The sequence below is a fragment of the Hordeum vulgare genome, chromosome 6H, assembly GCF_904849725.1.
Source record: "Hordeum vulgare subsp. vulgare chromosome 6H, MorexV3_pseudomolecules_assembly, whole genome shotgun sequence".
NCBI classification, from domain to species: Eukaryota; Viridiplantae; Streptophyta; class Magnoliopsida; order Poales; family Poaceae; genus Hordeum; species Hordeum vulgare.
Window position 1 is genome coordinate 57,937,048 of NC_058523.1, and position 16,822 is coordinate 57,953,869.

General features: G+C 43.2%; 1 pseudogene; it reads left to right on the forward strand.

Moving 5' to 3' along the window:
- Nucleotides 1-26: 26 nt before the first annotated feature.
- LOC123405078 lies at nucleotides 27-13,342 on the forward strand (annotated as a pseudogene).
- The last annotated feature ends 3,480 nt before the right edge of the window (nucleotides 13,343-16,822 follow it).

A 16,822-nucleotide genomic window follows, 5' to 3' on the forward strand; every position in this document is an offset into this window, starting at 1 on the left:
ACCCGAGAGATTGCTGTATTCCAACCATGGTGGTGACTAGCCATCGTCTTCTTTGCTTCTATTCTGGCCGGATTGATTGAATAAACGGGACGCGAATGAAATTATCAATGAATGACAACAGATCGAATTGAGCCTTTTTTTATGTGCTTGGAGAAGGAAGCATCCCCTGCTACGGTCCGGCACAAGTCCTCCATGACCATGAGCTTGAGACGACGACGGTGAGACCACACAAATTGTTAACACACGAGGCCTCTGAGTGTACTGTGTACAGTATTTGTTACTACTACAAGATTGGTGTCGATCACGTGGGAAACGAGGGCGTCAGAAATCCATGTGGTGATCAATGGCAGCCCTACCCTACGGCGGCAAACCACACACGAGGAAGTAGATTTGGCCGGCAAACCCCACACGAGGAAGTAGATTTTGCCGACTGTTACTGCACCGGCAAAACGATTGAGTTTTTTTTGCTAACTTTAGACGGATCTGATCCCATTTGTTAAAAGTTTTGCGGATATGTTTTTTTTTCTACCGCCATCCAAGCTGGCAGTAAGCTAGAACAGGCTATCCCTGACGGGCGGTAGAGTTCAGATCAACATAAATGACTTGCGTGATCGAGGACATGTACAATGATTGATAAAATAGTTTTATTTTAAATCTTGCATGTAGTTTAGGGATGATAAAAAAAGAGTCTGTAATGAGTCATCTCTTAGCCTTATCTTCTATAATTAGTTATTCCTGAAAACATGATGAGACATATTGTGTTAAGAGATCACTTTTTGTCTTCTCTTAAATAAGAGAAGGCAAAGCCTTTTTTCCGAGTTCTCTCTCTTAAGATAGCACCATTGTACATGCTCTAAGGTCCTGTGTAAAACCATAATAAATTATGATAATCTGAATTATAAAAATAGATTATATAATTTGGTTTATAAAAATAATTTAGGTGGGTATATTTGGAGTCTAGATTATATAAACTGCAATTTAAATTTTACATTGCATAATGACCCGTTTGTCCTCTTTTTTTTAAAAGAGGAGGGTGACGGTTGCAGGAATGTAATTATCTCTAATTTTAAATGATAATGGGTCATTAGCAATCTATAATTTGATTTTTGCTGGGTAGGGGTAGATTGTGAGTTTTTAATAATCTGTTCATCTAATTTTTATAATCTACACCATAGTCTATCCTGTTTAGAGACATAATATATTATAAAAACTAAATTATATAATCCAAATGGTTCTAAACAGGGCCTAACTGTTTGAACATCCTATCAGTACCAGTTGAGACGATAAAATATCACAGCCTACCCTACTGTGACAGGGAGTGGCGACAGCCACTTATTCATGTTAACGTGGTTAGATTACGTCGTTTTTGTTGACTCGACCTCTATTATTATACAGTAACAATATCTTGTTCTACCCTACTATTAGCTCGAATGACAATGGACTATTTTTTTTTTCATAAATAGAGTCAGATCAGGCTAAATTAAGGCAAAAAAGTCAAAACATTGAAATTGGCCTCGTGCACCACCAGTCCATCACACTATTCATCAATGAAAGTTACTAGTTAGCGAGCGTTTCTTCGAGACCCTCTCAGCAAGCACTCTGACATGTCGCCACTTGACGTGTTCTCACTCGCCGTCATGTGACGCACCCTGAGCGCTTCCTTCGATTTTTTATTTTTTATTTTTGCGCATGCGTTTTCAGATTTTTAGATTGATATTTTTTGATTTTTTAGTGTTTTGATTTTTCACCAGCCTTTTTTAGTTTTTCGATGAAAAAATAAAAATAAAATATTTTTTTGTGAAAAAACACTTTTTCTATTTTTTCGAGAGAGGCAAGTTTTTGCTTTCAAGAGAGCCATGATTTTGCATTCGAGAGAGGCACGACCTTGCCTTTCGGAAACGAATTTTGTTGTCGCGGGAGGTATAGTTTTGCTTTCGCGAGAGACATGATTTTGCTTTTATAAAAGACACGGTTTCGCCTTTGCGAGAGGCAAGCTCGGAAAAGAGAAAAAAAAGTTACCAGCGCCATGCTCTGGGTCGCGACGGCGCCAAGTGCTCCACCCGCGTCGACCCGAACAACGGCAAGAACCCCGAGTGGGGCGAGAAGCTCGTCGTCCCGCTCCCGCCCTTCACAGCCCGCCTCGAGGACGTCGTCCTCCGCATCGACGTCGTCCACAACGCCGACGAGGGCACCATACCGCTCGTGAGGTCCGCACGCCTCCCGCCGCACGAATTCCTCGATGATGTTGAGCTCGACAGACGGGCGTCCCGCTCCCTCCGCCTCAAGCACCCCTACGGCTGGCCCCAGGGCCGTCTGGACGTTCGCGTCGTGGTCCGCGAGGCCGTCCGCTAGTACGACCCCTCCTACCTGCCGCCCTACAGCCAGTCCGCCCACAACCCTTATGCCACCCCGGCGCCGTATGGCTCGGGCGCCAGGTACGACCTGCAACAGCCGTACGTCGCTCCCCCGTCAGGCTACCCGCCCCCCTACGGTGCCGGCGTGCCACTGCAGTCCGCCGGGTACCCTGCCGCCTACGGTGGTGCACCCCAGGAGCAGCCGGCATACGACACTGCTCCTCGTGTCCCCGCGTACGAATCGGGCTGGTACGGGTCAGTGGAGGAGCCTGTGAAGAAGAAGGGTGTTAGAGCATATATCTCCATATGTGGTTTTGGTAATTGATGACAATTCCTATGGACTAACGGTTGCCTTAAGTTATATTTATAGGATTTGTCCATAGGCACTTCTTGAAGTCCATCTGTTGGGTTCAAGGAGTTTATATGATGACCAAGATGGTATTCAAGGTATTATCCAAAGAATGGTCATAGAGACACAAGGTTGATCAAGATCTCAGACAAAGAGTAAATCAAGATGATCAACACACAAAGCGTACAAGATGTACCGAGAGGGATCAAGTGATCCCATGGTATGGTAAGCATTGTCCATTACGTGTTTGTGTACTAACCCATGGTCTTTGTGAGAGTTCTATGTGGGGGTTAGGTGTGCTTCCATGGGCTCGCGTCAAAAGGAAGATCTCATACAACCCATGAAGGATGACGTCAATTGGTGATAGTCATCAAGATTGCGGTGTGCAAGTTCAAGTGGATCAACACGAATATATCATGCTTGATGCTTGCCGTCCATTGTGGTGGCAATGGACTTGTGAAGATATGCTGAAGAGCGGTTCACCCATAGTGTGTATGGGGGAGCAATCAACTAGTCTTCATCAAGCCAACGCAATCAAGAAAGGTGGTCCATCTTGAGGAAGCCAAGATCATCGTCATCTAGCTCAATAGAACGAGGTGCAAGGTATAGGTTTTCCCTTGATAGGTTTTCTGTTTTAGGATAGATTGTCGTACTGTCACGGGGGGCTCTCAAGTGAGTAGCTTGATCGTATCGTTCGTTGAGAGCTCAAACCATTTGCATCCTTGCATCATACTTCTTGGTTCTTGTTTGGTGTTTCTCTTTGTGAGTTTTAGAGCTTATGTTCATCTTCATGACAAGTTCGAGTTCATCGAAAACGGAGTCCATATGCATCTTCTATGATGTTTTCGATGTTGGGAGTTTTTACAGGTCTTATTCGAATAAGGGTTCTCACCATTTTCTTATGGGACTTTTCTCACTTGCTTCTTATTGCTATTTTTATCAAGATTGTGTTAGAAAATGTCGTTAGCTTTCCAACAAACTTGGTTTCGTTGAATTCGGAGTCCGTATGCGAAAGTTACAGCAGTTTCAGTATCCAGCGGTAGTACCGCCCGTGGTGCCAGCGGTAGTACTGCTCGTGTAGCGGTAGTACCGCTCCCGGAGAGGTAGTACCGCCGCCGGAGCGGTAGTAATTTTTTACTACCGCTCCAGGAGTGGTAGTACCGCTCCTTCGGACCGTTTTTGCATACTTTTTGGCCTCAACATGGTTGGTGAACCTACCGGCCGGTAGTACCGCTCCATGAGCGGTAGTACCGCTCTGTGCGGGGTGTGAGATTTAACGGTTGAATTTTTCCCCACCTATAAAAGGGGGTCTTCTTCCCCATTGAACCTTATCTCTTTAGCTCGTGGTCTTCCCCCATTGTTGACCTTCTTCAAGCTTGCAAACTCTCAATCCCTCCAATGATTCTTGCTAGTTCTTGAGGGAAAAGAGAGAGGAGATCTAGATCCACATTTCCACCAATCACTTTCTCCTCTAAGTGAGGGGAACCCATTGGGTCTAGGTCTTGGAGTTCTTCATGTTCTTCTTCATTCTTCCTCTCATTTTCCTCCCTAGCATTAGTTGCTTTGGTGGGATTTGGGAGAGAAAGATTTGAGCACTCCGTGTGCCCTTGCCATTGCATTTGGTGCATCGGTTTGAGTTCTCCACGGTGATACGTGGAAGTGAGAACTTGAGAAGCTTATTACCTTTGGGTACTTGGTACCCCTAGAAGCTTGGTGGTGCCTCGGAGCTCAATCATTGTGGTGTAAAGCTCCGTGCAAGCGTCGGGGTCTCCAATTAAGTTGTGGAGATTGCCCTGAGCATTTGTGGTCACCTCGAAGCCATACACCATTGTGGTGAAGCTTTGTGGTGTTGTTAGGAGCCTCCAATTAAGTTGTGGAGATTGCCCCAACCTTGTTTGTACGGGTTCGATGACCGCCCTCAAGGGTCCCTTAGTGGAATCACGGCATCTTGCATTGTGCGAGGGCGTGAGGAGATTACGGTGGCCTTAGTGGCATCTTGGGGAGCATTGTGCCTACACACCGCTCCAACGGAGATTAGCATCCGCAAGGGTGTGAACTTCGGGATACATCATCGTCTCCGCGTGCCTCGATTATCTCTTACCCGAACCCTTTACTTATGCACTTTACTTTGTGATAGCCATATTGTTTCTTGTCATATATCTTGCTATCACTTAGTTGTTTATCTTGCTTAGCATAAGTTATTGGTGCACATAGTTGAGCCTAGTTGTTTTAGGTTTTGTACTTGACAAATTAAAAGTTAGTTTTTTCCGCATTTGTTCAAACCTAAACCGTAATTATTTTAAAGCACCTATTCACCCCCCTCTAGGCGACATCCACGTCCTTTAAATTGGTATCAGAGCTAGGTCTTTCTTTATTAGGTTTAACCACCTAGAGTGTAAGGATGTGGACTAGGGGTTTAGGATTCATTGACACTCTTAGTTTCGACGCCACAAATTTTGATGTTTGGGTAATTCGCATGCTTAATCACTTTCGGGTCTTGGACCCAAATTTAGAGCGAATTGTAGATATGGGTTTTTCTCCTCCAAAGGATTCTCAAAATATATCTTTAGAGGATGAGCAAAACTCTTATCTCAATGCTCAAGCTTCTAATGTGCTTTTTGATGCTTTGAGCTATGTAGTTATATTTCAACTCATGCCATTCTGGGATGCTCATGAGTTGTGGACAAAGCTTCAAGATAAATATGGTATGTCCAAAATTTGTGGGAATGATTGTTCTCCCTCCACCTCCGGTCATGTGGTCTTCTCAACTTCATCTACTTCACCTACATGTGGATTGCCACAAGGTAATGATATGGTGAGTAGTGGTGATCATTGCAATGATGATAGTGGATTTATTGTTGATGATCCTTCATCACTATATTATTGCAATGCTTCATCTTTGGGCATTAACACTTCAAGCACTCAAAATGTTTTACATGCTTGTGTTGATAGTCCTTGCATATCATGTAAAAACTGCTTGACTAAATCTCATGATGATATAATTCCTATATCTTGTTGCCATGATAAAAATGTACATATTTCCTCGAGTTGTTGTGCTAACAATGTAGAGGAAATTCATCACTCCATGGAACGAGATGTGGCCTTGAATGATGCTTCAAGGGATCCTACATCATCATCTATTGTGACTCACTTTTGCGTTATGGCTAAGGCTTCAAAGGTATCTCTTACTTTGAATCCCAATATATCTCATGATGATGATGTTGATGATAATGGGGATGAGAATAATGATGAAGAGAGTGATAATATTGCATCCTTAAGAATGAAGGGTGAAATGATTTTTAAATCTCTTTATAAGAATAAAATTGCTTGTTCGAACTTCTTGGAAATCATGTCTATTGCCACTGAGGGCAAGAAATACATTGAGGAGTTGGAAGCTCATCTCGAGGAGCATGAGGCCACCATTGAGACAATGGAAGGTCATGAGCGTGAATACGCTAATGAGATCGCGGAGCTATCTCATGCTTTTGAAAATGAACAAACCACCAAGGAATCTCTTAAGGAAACCTTTGCTATAGAATTATTTAGATTAAAGGAATCCCGTGATAGAGCTCTCGAGGTGGCTAATGATTTTAGAACTAAAAACGATAAGCTTGAAGTTGCACATGCTAAACTCGTTGGGGACTATGAGCACCTCGAAAATGGCTCAAAGGCTATTAAGAGTTCGCTCATCGAACTCACCGAGTCTCATGCTCAACTTGAAGCTTCATATGCTAAAGAGCTTGCCAAGTTGCCTTCTCCTCTTATTATTAATAATTATGCTTGTGCTACTAATTCTACTTCTTGTGAAGCATCCATTTTAAAGGAGAATGTTGAGCTAAGGGCTCAACTCGGGTTGCTATCTAGCAATTATGGGAAATTGGAAGAAAGTCATGTAATGCTCACAAGCTCTCATGATGATCTTCTAGTATCCCATAATGTGCTAAAATTAGCTCATGAGGCTATTACTACCAAGGTAACATCGAGTGAGCCTCATGTGGACATTAGCACTACTTCTAGTCAAAAAGCTATATCGCCATGTGCTAGTCCTCGTAATTCATCTACTCACAATGTTGCTACATCTTGTGATGAATTACATTCCATGCCTTGTTTCTCAAACAATGAAGCTTATACTTCCTCTAGTACTTGAGTTGATACTAACCATGTAGAGGAAATCAAAGAGCTCAAGGCCCAAGTCACTTCCTTGAAGAAAGACTTGGAAAAGAGTCATGAAGGAATGTCCACACTCAACAATGTCTTGTGTGGGCAAAAATCCCCAAATGACAAATATGGACTTGGATTCAACTCCACCAAGAATAATAAGTCCAAAAGCTTCAAGAAGAAGGGCCAAGAACAAGTCAAGAATTCGGCCAAGATTATTTGCTTCAAGTGCAAAATTGAAGGGCACCATGTTAGATCTTGCCCACTAAAGAAGAAGCCCCAAAGTCACAAGCAACAAGGGAAGAGGCGACAAGTGCACTCACATACTCAACTACAAGTTGAAGAAAGGCCCCTTCCCAAGAAGACCCAAGCCAACACTCCTCATGTTGAGAAATCAATAGGGAAGAAATTAAAGGGTAGATGTTGCTACTTATGTCGTGAGAAGGGTCACTTCGCTTCTTCTTGCACGAGAGGTAATTTATCCAACCCAAACATTATTGATGATATCTATTCACTTGGGAAGGATAAGGTTGGCAATGTGTTTGCAAAGTTTGTTGGTACTCAAAGTGGTGTCAAGAAAAGTACCATTTGGGTTGCCAAGCCTATTGTGACTAACCTCTTAGGACCCAACGTGGTTGGGAACCAACAAGCTCAAACTTGATCAATAGGTGTTTGTGGAGGACATTAGATACTTGGATACATAATGAAGAATTAAGGGGTCTTCATCATTCATATTTTCTCAAGCCAAGTCATTTGGATTATCAAGTTTCTATCTTATATCCAATGTGCCTCCTTACGGTAACTTGTACTTAAACTATTTACATTGTTAGTTGCTTGCCCCTTTGCATGTTGTGGTTTTGTACCTTACATGTGTTTGTACATGTTGTGCTTCCAACTTGCTTATGTTGAGTAATCGAGTATGTGTATGTTGGTTTGCATATCATGTACATGTGAGTCTTGTATTGAGCCTTTTCGCATCTTGTTTGTATCTTTGTTGGCTCTTATGAGAGATTAATGGATTATCCCATTGTGGGGGAGTGATGTGCTTTGCACACCTCACAATCCTATAAATGTGTATACATGGGGAATACCACTTAGTATTGATATTTCAAGATTATCTAGTTTCTATGTGGTAGGTCTTACTCATGAGAAATTCAAATTCCATATGGTCCATTAATTATCTCTTGTTGGTTTTAATTTGCCACTTCTTAATATTTTTGGGTTATCACATTATGGGGGAGTAATATGCTATGTGCATATTACAAGCCTAGAAAATGTGTACATTTGAGGTATTGCCATTTAGTGTTGATATTGTAAATTATCTTGTTCCTAGGTGGCATGTTATCTCTACAAGTGTCATTTGCTTGCATTTTAGGGGTAAAATATGATGTTGGATATATTTGTGATCTACCAATGAGTATTATTTCCAAAATACTTCTTGTCCTTGACAATTGGTATTCCCATCACGTGGTAGAAATTGCTAATCGTCTTTACATTGGATTTTGTGTTTCATTTGTCTTCCTTGCCTCTTGTGGATCTATTTTAACATGTCTAGTGTTTTTTTATAGATATAGAGAAAGTGATGATCCCATCTTGTGCATTTTGTATTTAAATGCAAATTCTATATAATGCACATCCCTTGGGGGAGCTATCCTATTTTGTTTAGAACGCTCTCTTTATTCGTCCATCATAAAATCTTTTGATCCCCATCAAGTGTGTTGATGGGAGGCAAGTCTTGATCTTTATGATGCTTTGTGCCATCATGAAAATTTGTCGAGGGTTTGGTTTGTTTGGAACCTAGCTCTCTTTTGGAAACGAGATACCTCATGTTTGTTTTCCTTCAATTGGTATCTTGTTTCCTTTTATTTGGCATGTGTCAATGGATATCTCATTCCTTGAGGTATCTTTTAATTGATATCCTTCAAGTGATAGTTTTTTTGTTTGGGATCTTATTATCACTTGATACCTTGTCTTTTGGTGACTTATCAACTTTGTGTTGAGTTGATTCTTGAGAGTCTTGAGCATGCATATCTACTATATACAACTTCTTTTGCTTGCTTTCTTTCTTTGACCCAATATATAGGGGAAACTCCACCTTGTCATAAATTGGCTAAAGTGTGCATGAAATTCAAATTCATATCTATATGCACATATGTATGTGGAGTTTGTCCTATGTATTGTTGGTTTTCTAACTCTTTGGTCCCAATGAGTTTGGGAACCATTTTGTTTGTTTTGCTGTTCCAGTAACAACTGGAGATGCATTGGATGCTTGGCTCACCTATAAGGAAGGTATTGAGACCATGTGATTATTGGAGCCAAGTTAGGATGATCAAAGAACAACTATCTACTACATCAATCCAATGTTGTCTCGGTAACAAGTATCCACTTCATGCATTCTTTCCTTGCAAAGGCCCCAACCTGTCTTTTCTTTTCCAGGTTGCATCATGGCATGAATCTCATGATTCGTTCTTGTAGTACTTGTTTCCTTTCTCAAAGCATCCGAACGATGATGTCTTACTACTAGTTGGGATGTCTTTGATGTTCGTATGTTGGAAGTTCATATTGTACAATAAGAAAATATTAGGCCATGTGCTATGCTTCAAAGCAAAAGATCTTATTGATATATTTATGACTTCCTTTTGGATATCTAGTTTGTTCCTTCTTGTAACCATTTCCTGTGTACATCCTTCTTTGTGGATATATATCATCATGATTGTCTTCTACTTAGAATCTTTTACACATGAGAGAAGTTACATCTCTTATTGATATCCTCTTTCTTTCACGTCCACCGTTGCATTTCCTTTTTCAGTTTTTGGTGGCTTCGTGAAAGGATTTGTCTTGAGTGCGTATCTTATTTTCCTACATCTTGATGCACTCTTTGGCCGTGAAGATTATTTTTCCTCATGCTTGTCTTGATGAGGGTTTTTCCATTTCGATTGGTATCCCTCCTCTTGACAAGGTTCTTACTTCCTATCTTCACCATGGGTTGTCACAAGCGTTGGTTCTTATTTTGTTTATTAGTAAGCTTGTGAACTCATTTTCTAGTATGTGTGTGTGGGAATGATATGTCTTGCACTTTGTGTCTCATTTCATCAAGACTATGTTGATGAGCAATGCTCATCCTTATCTTAGTCTTCTCAAGTGCTTTGCCATGACTCACACACATTATTTTGGTTGAGCCTATTCTTAAGTTGCTTCTTTTACATGTTGCTCAACCATTTGTTTTGTGCAATTGATATGCTTATTGTCTCATCTATCTTCTTGCACTTGTTGTGTGTTTTTATTAATTTTGGGGGAGCAACGATCCTATTTTGTGCACTTGTATCAAATATAAAAAAATCTCGTATTAGTGCACAAATCATGGGGAGCTTCTCTAGTTTTGATAAAACACTCTGTTGCCTATATCATAATATCTTTTATTCATGTGGTTCGAAGGACCATATGATTGTTTGTTCCATTTGGTATCTTTTGATTGCTTGCCTCTATTTTTTGTATGTCTTTGTGGCATACGATCCTTTTATTTGCAATCTTTGGGTCCTCAATATAGTTTGTTTTCCTCAAACTACTTATCATTGTATTTGTGTATTTCTTTGCACTCATTTGCTGAGAAGTACACACTTTTTGGAGGTACACCTACTATATTGACTTTCTAAACTTTTCGTCCATTTTGGCAATCGATGCCAATGGGGAGAAGTTTAGAGAGTTTACTTTGGATATGTTTAGAGGATTTTGTTTTTATTGCATAAGCATTTACATCTTGCACGCATGCATTATTGCTTTGTATGTGTGCGCTTGGTTATGCTTATTTCCTTATATAAACTCTCTTGAAGTGGTTGTCATCAATTACCAAAATGGGGGAGATTGTTAGAGCATATATCTCCATATGTGGTTTTAGTAATTGATGACAATTCCTATGGACTAATAGTTGCCTGAAGTTATATTTATAGGATTTGTCCATAGGCACTTCTTGAAGTCCATCTGTTGGGTTCAAGGAGTTTATATGATGACCAAGATGGTATTCAAGGTATTATCCAAAGAATGGTCATAGAGACACAAGGTTGATCAAGATCTCAGACGAAGAGTAAATCAAGATGATCAACACACAAAGCGTACAAGATGTACCGAGAGGGATCAAGTGATCCCATGGTATGGTAAGCATTGTCCATTACGTGTTTGTGTACTAACCCATGGTCTTTGTGAGAGTTCTATGTGGGGGTTAGGTGTGCTTCCATGGGCTCGCGTCAAAAGGAAGATCTCATACAACCCATGAAGGATGACGTCAATTGGTGATAGTCATCAAGATTGCGGTGTGCAAGTTCAAGTGGATCAACACGAATATATCATGCTTGATGCTTGCCGTCCATTGTGGTGGCAATGGACTTGTGAAGATATGCTGAAGAGCGGTTCACCCATAGTGTGTATGGGGGAGCAATCAACTAGTCTTCATCAAGCCAACGCAATCAAGAAAGGTGGTCCATCTTGAGGAAGCCAAGATCATCGTCATCTAGCTCAATAGAACGAGGTGCAAGGTATAGGTTTGCCCTTGATAGGTCTTCTGTTTTAGGATAGATTGTCGTACTGTCACGGGGGGCTCTAAAGTGAGTAGCTTGATCGTATCGTTCGTTGAGAGCTCAAACCATTTGCATCCTTGCATCATACTTCTTGGTTCTTGTTTGATGTTTCTCTTTGTGAGTTTTAGAGCTTATTTTCATCTTCATGACAAGCTCGAGTTCATCGAAAACGGAGTCCATATGCATCTTCTATGATGTTTTCGATGTTGGGAGTTTTTACCGGTCTTATTCGAATAAGGGTTCTCACCATTTTCTTATGGGACTTTTCTCACTTGCTTCTTATTGATATTTCTACCAAGATTGTGTTAGCCCATGTCGTTTGCTTTCCAACAAACTTGGTTTCGTTGAATTCGGAGTCCGTATGCGAAAGTTACAGCAGTTTCAATATCCACCGGTAGTACCGCTCGTGGTGCGAGCGGTAGTACCGCTCTTGTAGCGGTAGTACCGCTCCCGGAGAGGTAGTATCGCCCCTGGAGCGGTAGTAATTTTTTACTACCGCTCCCTAGCGATAGTACTTCTCCAGGAGCGGTAGTACCGCTCCGTCGGACCGTTTTTGCATACTTTTTGGCCTCAGCATGGTTGGTGAACCTACCGACCGGTAGTACCGCTCCATGAGCGGTAGTACCGCTCTGTGCGGGCTGTGAGACTTAACAGTTGGATTTTTCCCCACCTATAAAAGGGGGTCTTCTTCCCCATTGAATCTTATCTCTTTAGCTCGTGTTCTTCCCTCATTGTTGACCTTCTTCGAGCTTGCTAACTCTCAATCCCTCCAATGATTCTTGCTAGTTCTTGAGGGAAAAGAGAGAGGAGATCTAGATCCACATTGCACCAATCACTTTCTCCTCTAAGTGAGGGGAACCCATTGGGTCTAGGTCTTGGAGTTCATCGTGTTCTTCTTCATTCTTCCTCTCATTTTCCTCCCTAGCATTAGTTGCTTTGGTGGGATTTGGGAGAGAAAGATTTGGGCACTCCGTGTGCCCTTGCCATTGCATTTGATGCATCGGTTTGAGTTCTCCACGGTGATACGTGGAAGTGAGAAGTTGAGAAGTTTATTACCTTTGGGTACTTGGTACCCCTAGAAGCTTGGTGGTGCCTCAGAGCTCAATCATTGTGGTGTAAAGCTCCGGGCAAGCGTCGGGGTCTCCAATTAAGTTGTGGAGATTGCCCTGAGCATTTGTGGTCACCTCGAAGCTATATGCCATTGTGGTGAAGCTTTGTGGTTTTGTTGAGAGCCTCCAATTAAGTTGTGGAGATTGCCCCAACCTTGTTTGTACGGGTTTTGTGACCCCCCTCAAGGGTCCCTTAGTGGAATCACGACATCTTGCATTGTGCGAGGGCGTGAGGATATTACGGTGGCCTTAGTGGTATCTTGGGGAGCATTGTGCCTCCACACCGCTCCAATGGAGATTAGCATCCGCAAGGGTGTGAACTTTGGGATACATCATCGTCTCCGCGTGCCTGGATTATCTCTTACCTGAACCCTTTACTTATGCACTTTACTTTGTGATAGCCATATTGTTTCTTGTCATATATCTTGCTATCACTTAGTTGTTTATCTTGCTTAGCATAAGTTATTGGTGCACATTGTTGAGCCTAGTTGTTTTAGGTTTTGTGCTTGAAAAATTAAACGTTAGTTTTATTCCGCATTTGTTCAAGCCTAAACCGTAATTATTTTAAAGCGCCTATTCACCCCCCTTTTAGGCGACATCCACGTCTTTTCAAACGGGATGGGGATGGGGGCGGGGCTGGCGGTGGGCGCGGCGACGGGGGTGCTGGGCGGATTGACGATGGCGGGAGGGGTGAGCTACTTGGAGGAGAAGATTGAGGACGATATGACAGAGAAGGTGGAGGACAACCTGGCCGACGGTGGGTACGACGATGAGACGACTAGTAGAGAAAACGAAACTTGACAGATTGTTGTACTTGTATTCCGGGGTGGTGACTAGCCACCATCTTCTTTGCCTCTATTTTGGCGGGTTGGTTGAATATGTTAGGAATAAGCAACTTGTATTCCCATGAGGCCATAGGCCGGTATACATAGATGTACAGGTGGTGGACTATATACAGGAAACCCCTTATATATTGGGATAAATACAAAAGGGTACATGACTTATATTATAACTCTAACACCCCCATCAAACTCATGGTGGATGAACAACACTGAGTTTCGAGAGATAAAAGCCATGTTGTGCTCTAATCTGGGCCTTCGTCAGGAAATCCGCCAACTGTAACTCGGAAGGCACATACTGAAGAGCAATGACCTGATCCTGCACACCAGCGCGCACATAGAAAGCATCAACACCAATGTGCTTGGTGAGCTCATGCTTCACAGGATCGCGCGCAATGCTAATAGCACATGTACTGTGAGATAAGAGAAGAGTCGGTGTAGTGACAGAAACACCAAAATCCTAAAGTAACCACCGTAACCAAGTCACCTCTGCCGTCAAAAGAGCCATCGCTTGCAACTCAGCCTTAGCACTCGAACGGGAAACTGCAATCTGTTTCTTCGTCTTCCAGGCAATGAGAGAACCACCAAGAAAAACACAGTAAGCAGAAAGTGAACGGCAATCTCAAGGAGCACTAGCCCATGTAGCATCTGAATAGGCCTGAAGCTGAACTGGAGCAAGGAAAGAATAGACGGTGAGAGATCATGCCTTGAAGATATCGGAGAACACGAAGGAGATGACTATAGTGAACCGATGTGGGAGCGGAGACGAACTGACTCAAAATATCAACCGGATAAGAGATATCCAGATGAGTGACAGCTAGATAGACAAGACTGCCAACAAGATGACGATAACGCGTCGGGTCAGGCAGGGGATTACCATCAGTAGCACGGAGGTGAACATTGAGATCCATAGGAGTATCAACAATGCACTCGTCAGTAAGAGCATCACGAGCAAGAAGATCCTGAATATACTTTTCCTGGGATATAAAAAAGCCATCAGAGGTAGAAGAGACTTCAATCCCAAGAAAGTAGCAAAGAGGTCCAAGATCAGACATAAGAAACTACTCACTAAGACGGGCCTTTACAAAGGCAATATACTCGGGGTCATCCCTAGTGATGATCATGTGATCAACATAGAGAAGAAGAAGAGTCTGACCACAAGGAGAAAGGTGAATAAACAATGCTGGATGATGAGCACTCGCTGAAAAACTAGCGGAATTCACCATAGAGGCAAAACGCTCAAACCAGGCGCCAGGGGCTTGCTTAAGGCCATAGTGAGAGCGACGAAGACGACATACCAAGCCATCAGGAACAAAATGCCCAGGTGGTGTTTGCATGTACACCTCCTCACGCAGCTCACCATTAAGAATGGCATTCTTAACATCAAGCTGAGATATAGACCAGTGGCGTGCAGAGACCACGACAAGAAGTGTACGAACAGTGGTCATATGGGCCACAGGAGAAAAAGTCTCATCATAAACACGACCATGCTCCTGCTGAAAACCACGAGCCACAAGACGAGCTTTGTGACGCTCAAGAGAACCATCGGAGCAAGTCTTAACCTTGTAGACCCACTTACAAGTGATGGGACGGACTCCGGGAGGAAGTGAAACAAGATCCCACGTACCAGTGCATTCAAGAGCAACAATCTCCTGTGCCATCGCAAACTGCCATTCAGGATGAACAACAGCCTCATGATAGGAAGTCAGCTCAAGAACAACAGCACCAACGGTGGGAAATCCAAGGCGATCAATAGGCGGACGAGGGCGAGAACGCAAGGCATAGGGAGGCTGAGATGAGGATGATGACACATCCACAGAGGCATCCACATGACGCGAACGACGAGTGTAACACTGAGTTAAAGATGGAATAATGCAAGGGGGGATCGCCAAGGTAGAATCGAGGGGTGAAGACGTAGAAGTCACCTGAGATGAAGGTGCAGGATCTGGTGACATGCCAGGAGAGGAAACCGTGGGAGATGGTGTTAGCAAATCGACAGGAGGTGGAGAAGCAGAAGGAGCAGAACGAATAGGCAAATGCTCGATGGGGGTGAGAGGTGTATTAGGAAAAGTGAGGAAAGAGATAACCTCCACTGAAAAGGTCGAGGAAGATGGGCGTGGGAAGAGGGGACGAGACTCGTCAAAAGTCATATCCCGAGAGATGCGCATCTGACGATTGATAGGATCCCAACAACGATAGCCCTTATGCTCATCACTGTAGCCTAAGAAGACACACTCAACAGACTGAGCGGTCAGTTTGGTGCGTTTGCGAGGGGCGAGAAGAACATAGCAAACACAACCAAACAGGCAAAGCATCGAATAATCGGGAGAATGATCAAAGAGACGCTCAAAAGGAACACCACCCTGTAGAGCAGCAGAAGGTTGTAGATTGATGAGATAGGTGGACGTGAAGACGGGCTCAACCCAGAAATGAGGCGGGAGAGAGGCACAATCATCATCGCACGAGCCGTCTCAAGAAGGCGACGATGCTTGCGCTCAGCCACACCATTCCGAGCATGAGCACCAGGACAAGAGAACTGAGCAAGTGTACCCTGCTCAGCGAGAAATCCACACAACATCTTGGAGATATACTCTCCAGTAGAGTCATCACGGAACACACGAATAGGCGTAGAGAACTGAGTGTGAACCATGGCAGCAAAACGCTTATAGATAGATAATAGCTCACTATGAGAAGACATAAAATAGATCCACGTGTATCGAGAGAAATCATCTATAAAGATAATATAGTAGCGATGGCCTCCCTTCGAGGAAAAGGGAGCTGGACCCCAAACATTGGAGTGAACAAGGTCAAAAGGACGCTGAGACACAGTCTCGCTATGAGGATAAGGTAACTGAACCTGTTTACCAAGCTGGCAGCCCCGACAGTCTAAAGACACACCACCGGAGACGGATCCAAGAAGACCACGTCGAACTAAGGATGAGAGACGAGAGCCACATAAATGACCCAGACGATGATGCCACTCTTGAAAAGAGCTGGTAGACAAGGCAACAGAGGAGGAGAGACTGGCTGCGGTGGTAACGGATGTAAGGTGAACCCAGTCAAGCTCCCAGAGACCCTGAGAGTCACGGTGCTGGGGGCCAGCACCAAGAAGAGCACCATGTGACGGTCCAGAACTGAACATGAGTCAGAGTCAAGGATGACCCGACAATCAGAGTCAACAATCTGGCCACCAGAAAGGAGTTGCATGGTAAGCCGAGGAACATGAGCAACATCGGGAACATGAAAAGATGAAGTGCTAAGAGTGCCTCGGCCAGTAACCGGGAGAGAAGTACCATCAACAGTAAGAACATGAACAGGAGATTCAAGAGGTCGAGTAGATGACAGAGTTGATGAATCAGGAGTCATATGAAAAGATGCTCCAGTACCAAGAACCCACGGAGATGTACCTCCATGTGTAGAAGGTGGTATCACAATGCCAAAA